Source organism: Trachinotus anak, unplaced genomic scaffold (assembly GCF_046630095.1).
Source record: "Trachinotus anak isolate AG129_WGS33_773 ecotype Australia unplaced genomic scaffold, CSIRO_AGI_Tana_v1 ptg000010l, whole genome shotgun sequence".
NCBI lineage: Eukaryota > Metazoa > Chordata > Actinopteri > Carangiformes > Carangidae > Trachinotus > Trachinotus anak.
The window spans coordinates 21098949-21111250 of record NW_027273861.1 but is presented as its reverse complement, the minus strand read 5'-3'; the positions used below and the strand labels follow the sequence as shown (position 1 = coordinate 21111250).

The 12302-nt window shown below is 40.6% G+C and overlaps 1 protein-coding gene across 5 annotated transcripts in view; it reads right to left on the bottom strand.

Annotated features, from left to right (window-relative positions):
- Window positions 1-11985, bottom strand: part of nek7 (NIMA-related kinase 7) — a 72768-nt gene extending 60783 nt beyond the window's left edge. For 3 of the 5 annotated variants that reach the window (XR_011692067.1, XR_011692066.1, XM_071486116.1), the window contains exon 1: window positions 11628-11985. The gene's annotated coding sequence lies outside the window, so the exon portion shown is untranslated. The remainder of the gene's footprint in view (window positions 1-11627) is intronic. The other 2 variants (XM_071486117.1, XM_071486115.1) reach the window with 2 other exon arrangements.
- Between the last annotated feature and the right edge of the window lie 317 nt (window positions 11986-12302).

Sequence of the window (12302 nt, the reverse complement as noted above, 5' to 3'; positions counted from 1 at the left end):
AGCAGGTGCCTTACAGCAAAAGGCAGGAGCCAGCCAGCCAGCCAGCCCGCACCGCTTCGTTAGTGCACAGCACCGTTTGATGTGCTCATTTCATCAGCCGGAGACGGCAGCCAAGGAGGATGCTAATAATCACTTGAAAAACAAAAACATTCCACTCAAGCTTGTAAAAGATAAACTCCAATTTCAATGATAAAAGAAGAGTGAGACAGCCATGGTAACAGTCGAAAAAAGACCACCAGCCACACTACCCCTCTCTCTTTTTTAGTTACCACCCCCCTTTTCCTAGGTGAAACCAATTCATACTGTCAATCACTGAGAATAAACAAGGTATACTGACAAATTGCTGACTGTGTAAGGAAAGACAAAATCCTGTAGGTAAAGTATGCAAAAACAGGGCTGCATTTAAGACAGCTGTGTGATCCCTTAGAAACCACCTTGGTGAGTGACGGAGCAGGCTGTGTGAAGGAGAGAACCCCCCAGGCGTGCAGGAGAAGGGACCCTGGGGGTTTGGCCTACACTTGCAGATCCTCACTAAATTCACAGCCCTTCAGAATGCCATATCACCATCACACCTCAGTTAGAGTAGAAACTGAATGCATAATAATGTGTGAAGGAAAATCAAGAGCACTTAATTTACGTTGGCTGATCGAGCTGTAAAGTGATGCCATAAGTTTTTGGGATATTTGAGGGACTGAATGAGCAAGATTTTGAAAGAAGTCAGAGGACTGTAACCACTTTTTAAAATGTATTTCCCCCATGTCAGTGCAATAAGAACATTCTAATAATGGATGTGCTTCCAGCTCCTGGCTGTAAATGGTTTGAGAGCAGAATTACAACTTTTAGCCCTTAAGTATAAAAGCCCTTAAGTAGTTAAAACTGTTCAGACTGAGTCATACGTAAAGCACTGTATAGTTGACCATTCTGTCAGCTCTTATAGACAGAATGATATTGAAATATCTTAACAGTGTAACATACAAGACATCAACAAAAAAAAAAAAAAGTGGACCCAAAAATGCTCAAATCTATAATTATTTAGGTATTTGATTATTAAAGCCATTATTTAAATGTTTCTAGGCACATACCTCAGTTCTTTTAAACATTTGAACCAAATATCCACACCCAGATTTACACACCACAGCATGACGAAGACCCCAAGGCTTTAGGTTGCATTAGCACCCCATGGCAACAACTCATGGTCTTTCACAATGCAAAACAGAGCATTGCACAACAGAGTAGAGCTCCCAGTGCTCCAGGACCAATAAGGGCTTTTTTGTTAACCATGTCACTGACTGACCACTAAATTAGCTTCATCACCTCTGGCACCATGATATCGGATGTGACATTCTGTACCGCAGGGCTGGGGCTTTGTTTGTCTGCAAGGCTAGAGGGCTTATAATGGAAAAAAAGAGAAACAAACAAAATGGGGACAAATGAGGGAATTTCACGAAAAAACAAAGGGATGCCACACTCAGTTTTTCACTCCGTTCTAAATAAAGGATTGTTTTACACAGCATTTCGACTGAGAGTCTGGTCTTCATCATGGTCTTCAGCTGTGTTTTCTGAAGCCTAACCTTGTGATCATGCTAACAGGAGTCAACAGATGAGAGCAGCTGCCCTTCTTTGTCCTCTGGCAATATCTCTAAAGGAGGGGATGAAGCAGCAAAGACAGAGGCAGCTCGACACGGATCATGTGAATTGAAAATTTCATAGACGTAAACAACCAACAGTTATAGAAACTTGAATCTTCTGTGGTACAACAGCAAATACACAATTTGGCTGAACACGCAAACACAACTACAAAGAAGACTTCATGTGTCATCTGTACTTTACACTAGAAATTACAGTATAATAGGGGCACACAGGGAGATTACATAGCTACCCTGCATGAAGTTTGAGCTGTGACTGTGTTCTAAGACAGCAGTGTCAAAGCAGCAGTTGCTGACCCATCTCTGTGTTGTTTGGAGATGATGAGGCCTGTCATTTGAGTTTCTCATCTATGAAACAACCATTAAAAAACATCTGGTGAATGTAGTATATTTTCCCTCCACACAAAACCAGGAGTCTCTCATACTCCCTTTTTCCCCCCTTCTCTCTGGATAGTTTGAAGCAGTTACCCTGCGTCAGCATCGAAGTTTGTCTAAAAGGAAATGACAAGAGCAAGATGTCCAAATCATTAGTAATGTGAGAGGAGCAGTTCCCAGGCATGTCTCGTTACATAGTTGAGTGCTAACGTGAGGGCTAAGGCTCGTGTTGGGGCTTTACTGAGCCCAAGCCTTCTCATATACTCTGACGGGGGCGGGGAAAGTGGACCACAACCCCTCAGCATCTCCACAGTCAGTAATGGAAACATCCAAGACCCTGAACCCAAAACAACCTTAGCACAACCCTGGCATTCAGAGAAGAAAAGATACCAAAACACAAAGTGTGGTCCAAACATTAATGTAATACACACAAACTCACACAGAAATGAATTTAAAAATGAATGCCTAAACTGAATACATACTAATAGTGGGCCCATGGGAACCTGGCTCCACAAAAATCAATCTTAGGTCTGGCTCTGGTTCCTTTTCAGCCTGCTGTGGCTTCTGTGGTGGGCCCTGCTGGCTGCCGCACACACACGCAAACACAATATTCTAACCAGATCCAGAGCACTGCTACGCAATCAGAGGTCAAATACAGTACTGATACTGCATATGAGCGTGTGTATACACGCATGTTGTTATTTACTGCCAAAGAGGACGATTCCTAACTATGAAACCAACAATAACACAACTATTTCAGTAGATGCCAGTAGCATAATTTATCCTGTCTTATGATCACATCACATAGAAACGATTCAGTTTAATCACATAATGTAAATCTACAAAGCAAATCTAAATTAACAGCTCAAAGTAGGTTTTGTTTTTACACTTTTGAATTTGGAATTTGAAAAAAAGAAACAGTGGGATGATTAATAACAGGGGTGCAGACAGGAAAGCATTGTTCATTTCTAGACATATGGCTCGGTCTTGAAGAGTAGGTGTACCTTTGAGGAAAAAACTTAGGACTGAAAATAAATCAGGAATAATGCGACTATATAAAAGCCAGTCAACATTTTTGGAACGGGTACTTGAGAAAATAAAATCTGCGGGCTTCTATTTCTTTGCTTACCATTTCTCTATTACACATCAATATTCTCGGGACAGAAATATTTGTTTTGTCTGTTTTCTGTGCACAGGAATGGAGTGAGAAAGTGAGAAATGAAGCTTATTCTACTGTTTCACTAACTCTAAACCGCTCCTGATAACTTCGGCCAAGAGTACATGCCAAATACCACAAACACCACAAAAATGCACATTTGGAAACAAATTTTTATAGGCATATATAAACTAACATACATGTGAGCACACACATGCATAGGCAGACACACAAATGAGCATGAGACAAATGTTTATTTTTATTCCTCAGGCACAGTCATGCTTCTTTTGCATGAGTGCATCAGCCAGCACACCGACAGAGCATCCCGGTATGTGTGCGAGTGTGTGTGTATGGAGCTGACGATCAGAGAATAACGTTACCCCTTAGGGGTCGCACCTCTCTCCGTTCTCGCCCTCCTCCCTTATCCCTCCTCTCCACTCTTTGCCTGCAGGGATTTCCCTTTGCAGTTCAGGAGAGATGTCAGTCCTGTTCCACCATCCCTCACACAGAGGCTGGACTCTGCCTTCCAGTCACCCAACATCTGTAAAAGTCCACCAATCACCCTCATTTCTAGATATCAGCTCCAAGTGAGGCTTAACAGGAACACAGCTAAATAAAAATATGTCTTCAACTTAATATTAAACACACTATTTGTTCATATTTAACCTAATTCCCAGTGGGTATTAATTAATATCAGCTGGACACACAATGAATTCAAAGACATGGAGCAAACAATGAGGAATCCCTGGCTAAAAACTAGACCCCAAAATAAGTGAACTCAATAAATGATCATTCACATTCATATTCAGAGCTTGGGAAAGCAGGAAAAAATCAAATCTCACAAACTTGTAAACAGTCACTTTTATGCAGCCCATAATAACCCACTCTATTCTCATCATGAGATCAATTCAGGAGTCCACCACTCTACAATTACACAACCCTGCTTAAACATCATTATCTTTCCCACATCTTCATCCAGTCATCAGAAACTCCTTCTTCAAATCATTATCAAAAACAGCACTGCCTTCTTGTATTGAGGGCAGCAGTTTGCATATTAAAACCCACACTTATACTTTTGTACCCCTTTGAACATAAATACACAAAATGAATCCAAAACACTACAAGGCCTTGGAGAGTTTGGTCCATTGAGGCACCATTAAGGCTTTTTGTTTCATTTTTTAAACCTGGGCTTAATGTTCCCATTAGAGCTGATTAGTTGATTAATCAATAAGTCAATCAACAGATAATCGTTTGTTGCTTTAGTAATTTTTCAAGCAAAAAAGTGAGAAAAACAGTAAACTGAATCTCTTTTGGACTGTTGGTCAAAAAAACAAGCCTTAGTCCCCACATGTTCAAAACATGGTTACAACTCAAGCATTGTCATTGGTTTAAAGGAGTAATTCAATCTCTAGCAATGCTTAACACAGATTTTTTAAAAATACACATTGTGTTACCCATTGATTGCAGGAGATTGGGCATTGATTGGGTACACTATCCAAATCCAGTGGAAATTTGGGTCATTCATACAGTGCTTCCACCTAATTAAGAATCTGCTTTGTTAGATACAACATACCACTATATAATAATAACTATAAACACAGAGATTTGATAATACTTCAGGTGAAAGTCTAACTTGTTGTTTGCTAGATATTTTAATCATCATATCATATAGGAAACTGAGTATAGGCTCATGTGTATCGCTCATGTGAACAGTCTTCACAATAATCAGAAAATTAAAACAGCAGTTACTGAAATTACAGAGTAAGACAGAAGGGAAGAAAGAGAGCAAGAGAGACGGAAAGAGAGAGAAAAAAGCTCCACAACAGGGGTTGAAAGCAGCTAAACCAAAGAGGTCTTCCCTGGTTCCTTCACATATTAGAATATTAATATTAATGAGACTTCCTGTTTTCCCCCCTCTGTTTTTTCCCCTTAGACGATTTGAACATGAAAAACTTAAAAAGCACAAATTCCAGGAGTTGCGTATCACAGTTTGACCCGGAGCCACACAGCAGACACCAACCATGACAGATTCACTGTTCAAAGCAAGCGGGAGCTGCTTTCATCAGGGGATCCTGGTGTTTTTTTTACAGTGTGACACTACCAGCCCATGCCATCTGCCTTTTCTAAAATCAGAACTTCAAGATGTGCTTTCTGCTTATGTGTTGTTTTTAGGTGGGCTTCACAACCCAGGCCCAGCATCACGCAGGTTTTTGCGTCTATGCTGCTTGCTGACTGCTGTTTACAGCCAAGCCCCGCAGTGTGGCGCAATGTTAAATATTCACTGTTAAACTGTCAAGCCAGAACTGGTTGGGAACCCAGCCAGGCATTCACAGTACAGTAGCATTAGATTCTCTCCCTCTTCCAATGCAACTCAACTCAACTCAACTACTCCATTCATACTTAAAGTAAATTTTCTTTATCATAAATAAATACACAGAAATATATGAACACACATATCGTTTGCACTTAAAAGACACCTCTGCTCTAGGCCTGAGTAAGCCTCTGCTGACTCCTGATGCCTGCCTTCAGACATCTGTAAAATATTTTTATTCGGTGCCCCAATACCGCACTGGCAAAGGTCTCTCATCCTTGGCTTGGCAGGACTTCTGACAGAGCCAGCCGGCAGCGCCATACAGGCCTAACCCCTGCTGCTGCAGCTTCCTGCTGCTCTGAGGGAGTCAGGCTGCCTGCCTCCCATTGACAGTGGGCCAGGCTGGGCAGGGAAGAGGAGGCTGAGGGGAGGCCCTGGGGAGAGAGAAGACCCCCGGGAGAGCAAGAATGGGGGGACATACTGGGAGTCACAGAGACTGAGGGGTAGGAAGAGGCAAAAAAAATGGTGAAAACTAAACAGGGAAGAGGATTGCTGGTAAGCAAGAAGTGAGGCTCTAAAACATGAGGCAGTAAAACGGAATGGGGAGCAGAGGTGGGTGGCATGGAAGCGGAAAGTGAGCAGGACAAAAGGGGCTCGAGGACAAGTTAGGCAGCAGGAGTTGAGGGGAGCTTCTCATTATGACTTCTCTCCTTTCTCCATGCCCCCAGGCCTTGACCACAACCTCAAAGCCCCAGGCCAAACCAAGGGACCAGAGGGACCACAGAAGACTGCTGTGAGTCAAGCTACAAATGCAGAGAGAGGAGGGGAGGAGAGCGGGTGAAAGAAGTCCCCGGCACCCAAACGAGGCAGCATGAGACAAAGAGAAACGAAAAAGAATATGGATTAAGTTTTTTTTTTCCTGTAATCCAAAAGCTGAATAGCACAGCATTAAGAAATTACAAGCCTGTATCCCAATCTTTTCTTAAATAGTTTCCCATGATATTTTGTTTTAGTGTGCTATAATATTTTATATAATATCCATGATGAGAGGAGTGTTGGTTTGGAACTTTGGAAGATATGGCGGAAGGTATGTGGTCCCAGCATGGGCAAAATATTGTGTTCCAACACAGATTTCAAGTACCACCAGCACTTGTTTACCTGGTGCATCTAAAAAAAATGGAGTCGAAACAAAACATTTTTTGTTTGATCTCCTTGCAGCTTTTTCTGTCCACTAGTGGATGAACAATGAATGTGAACACCATTAACTGAAACTACTTCCTGTGCAGTTTAGCAGTTCAGTCGCTTGCAACACTGTGTGTTAACGAAGTGCACTGAGGCATTTATAACAGCTGTAGAGTAAAATGGGTTACAATAAATAAAGCATCTGGCCTTACAAACCTGATACAGATAAATTTAAAAGATGCTTTCATCAACCCTGTTTGTTATCATGCAGTTCAACTCCTGACGTCACTAGAAAAGAAAAAAGAAAAAACGTGAAAGAAAAAAAAAGTGCAAGAGACACAGTGAAATGTCCCTGGCTTTTCACACTGAAAGGGGGGAGGGTAAAACAGACAGTCTGTCAAAACAAGATGCTCTCATACAAATTTGCTCTCTTCTGGAGCAAATCCCGTGTGAAACATTAACGCTCATTTGTGGTGAGGCTGGAACAAACGCCCATAGCACAGTCAGCAAGCAACACAAAAAAAATTCTCCCTCTCTCATTCTGTTCATGAGTGCAAATTCATTCTGCTTTTGTCTCATCTCATGACAAATGCATACTGTCACTGTCACTGATGTGGTGTTTACAGTGGCATACAGCATCTTGTAATTATTCTGTGAAAGTGAATTTGTATCCTGAGGGACTTGTATTTTTGCATGTGGATAATCAAAAGAGATAGAGCGGGAGAGGGGACGATTGGAGAGTGATCTCCAATAAAAAAGGAGGCTACTGCTTGGGAGCCATCTTTCCAGTGCAGTTCACAATATATAGCTTTGTTTAGATGGCAACAAACTGCAGCTTATTCGTCAACATGCGGTAACTTACAGGCACAGTTCATTTACTATAGGTAGAGATTGATTTCTACAGTATAATGCATGAGCAGGTGGTCCACAAATAGCATATGTTGCCTGACTCTCAAATAAAAAGGCACACTCAATAACCAAACTGTGCAGAAATGAGAAAAGAGTGTACTTTAACAAATAATTATAATAGCTCTATTACACAGTCATTTCAGTCATGTCAGTATGTATAATGCAAACAGCAAGTAGCATGCTATTTTTGTCAGTACATCAAATTCATCAAATATCTACTCATTTTCTGTGTAGAGATGATAATAATATATAATAATAATAATACTATTAATAATAGTAACATAATTTCTAAGTAGACCTTGTTTTAACCTTTCAAATGTGCACTGGAAAAAGACAGGCATAATGAAGCTATTTATTTTTTAATTTTTGCTTAATTTTTTTTTTGTGATTAAAGGCTTTCTAGTGCAAGTAAAAATGCCTTTAATGTTACAGCTTTAATTAATCCACTATTTTAATAGGCTCATACCTCTATTTTATATTATATACTTGTTTTATATAAAACAGGATTTCAGAGCTAAAGAGAAGACCATGATTGTGAAAAAATGAGCATGAATAAAACCTTTTCAGTCATCCTTTGCAGGGAAATAACCCACTGATATTGTGTGGTCATGGCATAAGCTGACCAAGGGGCACTGAAAGCATTTCATAAACTTTAAACGGGGTCTTAGGTCAGTAATTTTTGTGTTTGCATGTCTTTGTAGTCCATTTCCCCCAGAGCACTATAGAGCCCGATGAGAAAAGGCATCAATGCCACAGTGAAATTGAGAACTTTCACGTGACATGAGGAGCCGCAAGGCATCCTCCAAGGATATTTGAATGCTTAAAACATCAGTGACCCTTCATGAGATAGAAGGGAGATGATATGAAAAATATTGACAGGCCGGCTGTTTGAGCAGGGTGTAAAAAGCTGCTCAGACAGCCCACTCTCATTGCCAAAGACCTTACTCTAAACCCTAACCAAACTGAGCCTGGAAAGGAAAGACTCAATTCTAAATTCTTCTGGGGAAGGCATCTAGCCTATATTTTCTTTCTTTTATATGTTCTTGCATTTTATCATCTGATAATGTAACAAATAATTGCAAAGCCAGAAAACATAAGTAGCCTATATTCTAAGCAGTGATCTGCTACCTTTGCCAGTATCATCTCTGTACAATGCTTGGCCAAGGTCTTTGACATCATGCAAAAGACAGTGTTTAATGTAGCTCAAAAATTGCCTAAGGAAGCATCTTCCTTCAAATATGCTTTGTGAAAGAAAAAAAAGGAGCTAACATTTTTTGTTCTTTGTGAAAACCCAAAGGCAAGATGACTGTTACAGTGGTCAGATGACAAATGTCTCTGATCTTTAATCCAGTAGAGGGGCCAGCTCCAGGGCTAAAACAGGAAACTCTCACAGGATAGAGCGATTTGGTAAATTCCACTACGCTAAATCACTGCTGTGGGTACAGCAGATTTCTCCACACCAATGAATAGCATTTTAGGTTACTCTCTGAATGTCTTAGCAGTAGAAAGCCATTAAAACTGCACTGACAGTGAAGATATGAACTGTATGGCCTTGGCCAATATTTATGCATCTTAGCCCAGGCTAAATCAGAGATAGGGCAAAGCCTGGTAAATAAATATCTGTGCTCCCAAGAAGGCCAACTTCTTTCTCATGAAGTAATGGTATCATCAGTGCCTCTTCCAATGATCAAGTAAAATAGCTTGTGAAGGGAAAAAGTCAAATGGGATCAATGTCTGATGACAACATTTCTTTTTCTGTGTGCTTCTATTTTCAGGAGTTGTCATTCAATCAGACTAAACACTAATGATCACCACTGCTATCACAACTTCCTAGTCTGGCTACTCATAATAAATCCAAACACTAGAACAAGGCTAAATCATTAAGTTTTGCCAAAGCCTGTCAAAAGTAATCCACCTCTCATCAGCTGAAATTCAAAGTGGGGTATACTGGCAGAAATCCCTCACCACAAAGACTGATACAAACATTTGGCAGCAATTTGCTGATCACCCGGTTCGTGACACATTCCTTGATAGTCAACTTCACAGAGCCAGCCGGTGTTCATCTCCATCACCTGATGACGTTGGCACACTCAAGCCTGTTGTCTTTGACGATGATCGAATGCGGCAACAGAGAAGTGAGTAATAATTGGGTCAACTAGGTATGTCAGTTCCCACTAACTCTTGTCTGAATCATCTCTCTGCAGTGTTGCCAAATGTGATAGTATGACGCCTGAAATATTTGGCTGTGACAGGCAGCGACAGCAACATGGCATGAGATACTGTTTTCAACCTTTGTGTGACCCACAAATGTTTAGGCCGGGGAGAGGCAGGGCGCTAAACACCTGTATGGTTTATCTCTGAGTTTTCTTTTCTTTTTCTTTTTTTTTTAAGACAATTATTATTATTATCATCATTATTGACATTATCAAAGATGAGACAATACAAAATGGTCCACTCAAGTCTGAACAGAATTGTGAATGAAATCAGTGTGACAAGGTTTTGCAATAAGCATTCTTACTCACAAAAAAAGCAGTGAGTCACACAAGAAAAACTTTCACCTCAAAAGAAGACTTGTAGATTTATTTTACATTCAAATAAGACACCTCTTTACAACTACCAGTAGTTGTCCTCCAAATAAACTTTGTCTTCCAGGCTATAATTCTCATTGTGTTAAACAGTCTGGAACAGGGAGCTGCAAGCAGCACATGGGCCAAGTGTTTTTTCCAGACAGAGATGTATCAGGATACATTACACATTTAAACTGCATGGGTTAGAAAAACATACTGACACAATTTCTGCTGGAAATTACTTAATGGCTAAGAAACATTTGTTTGGTAGTGAGACTGTCTCACAGTTTAGAAGAAATACACAGCCCGATCAAGCTGGTTAAATTATAAATGAATTCATATATTTGCTCTTAAATTTCAACCTTTTACATTTTAATTAAGATTAAGATGATTTTACTGTATTTTTTTTAAATCACGCATTTATTTAATATATTTATTGTTCATTTCATGTATGTTATCTGTCACTGAAGGATTGAACATTTACCAATTTGTATGGGAACTTAAATAAATCCCTCACCCCTCTGCCTTTATCAAATCATGTCAGTTCATCCAAGTTACAATTTAAAAAAGCGTATTTATCACCAAATTTAACTTTCATCCAGTGTTGTGTAGAAGCCCAAGAAAGTTATCCACTGGCTTTTGCAACTCACTTCCCCTAAATAATTAATTAGACAAGCAGCATATGTGGCCAACATGGACCTGTTGATTTATGATGGCACAACCTGATGCTATCTGTTTTCTACTGGAGTACATAGTCTTTCTCTGAAAAAAAATGCAACCATTGACAGTGTATTACATAGTAATCCAAAGAAAAGTAAGCATGTTGAGCTGAATGGATGTTAGCTGTTACTGGTATATCATTTTTGAGAGGTTGTACTATTACAAACCACAAACACACACCAGACAAACATGTCTACGCTGTAAAGGCAAACATACATAAACCAACATGAGTGCAAAAATGCAGAGTAAAGAGACGTGTTCCGCACTTTCAGAGTAAAACTTACAAACGAATTGGTAATTGTGTTGTGCGTGTACTGTAACACCAGTGTAAAACTGTAGCATGACACCAATAAGTGGCTACTTTGTTTGACTACCGTCTTGTTTCTACAAAAGGTTTAGCTCTGGCTTTGTTGTGAGGTGTAGAAAGTTGCCTTACATGTTCTTTCGCACACTGTAATCATAACGTTACAGTGTTAACATTAACTTTAACTGACATCGTCGGCCAGCCTATGTCATTTATAGGTAGTGAAAGTTAGCAATGCGGCATGCTAGTAGGCTAACAGGCTAAGCTAGCTAGCGAACTTCGTAGAAACTTCTTGAGGTGAGTACCAAGCTCCTGTTTGCACAACAACTAGCAACAACTGTTAGTAGTTTAGTAACCGTGTCAAATTAGGGGGGGGGGGTAACAATTTAGAGGGGGTTCATTAGCTGTAGTTCAGTTTCACAAGTTCAGTGTCAGCTAACGCTGTCTCAGTTCTTACCAGGAAGTGGAACTCTGTTGCTAAGCTATTCCTTCTTGACGTTGAGAGCTTCTCCTGATGTTATGGCGATTGTCTTTGTTTGACTTTCTCTTGCTTTCCAAGGTCGCTACAAAAAGTCGACTTGGCGGGCCTCTCTTCCTGCGTGGCACTGCCGAGCCTGAGCGTTCAAAACTTTTCTGAGGAGACAGTGCCTGTGCTGTAGAGCCAATCGAGATGTGTACGTGTTTTCAGACAGTCTCTCCGCTAGGCCTCCCCGACCGCCCCCCCCTTCATCACCGCACTCCTGACCCGTCTGCCAGTAATGTAAACAACCCAGCATTCCCGGGGCGCAGAGGAGGGGCAAGTGTCAAAGAGTGGAGGGAAGCTGTCAAATACCGCGAGATTCAACAGAGAAGCTCAAACACAACTCACCACACCAACCCTCATTTCTAATGTTTTTCATTCCGTGATATTTACTGAGAGAAAATGTGTGATGCAGAGTGTCAAAGTTCATTCTTGACCAGGAAACAAGGTTCACTTACTAGCTTTGCAGTGCTGTGGGCTGTAGGCCCGGTTCTGAATATTTTAGGTGACCAGTGGTCGAAGACACGCTCAACAAATGTTAAAAAGAAAATCCTCAGTGCAAGTAAAATATATACAGAAACATTAGCAGCAAAAAGGGAGCGCAGAGAGCCA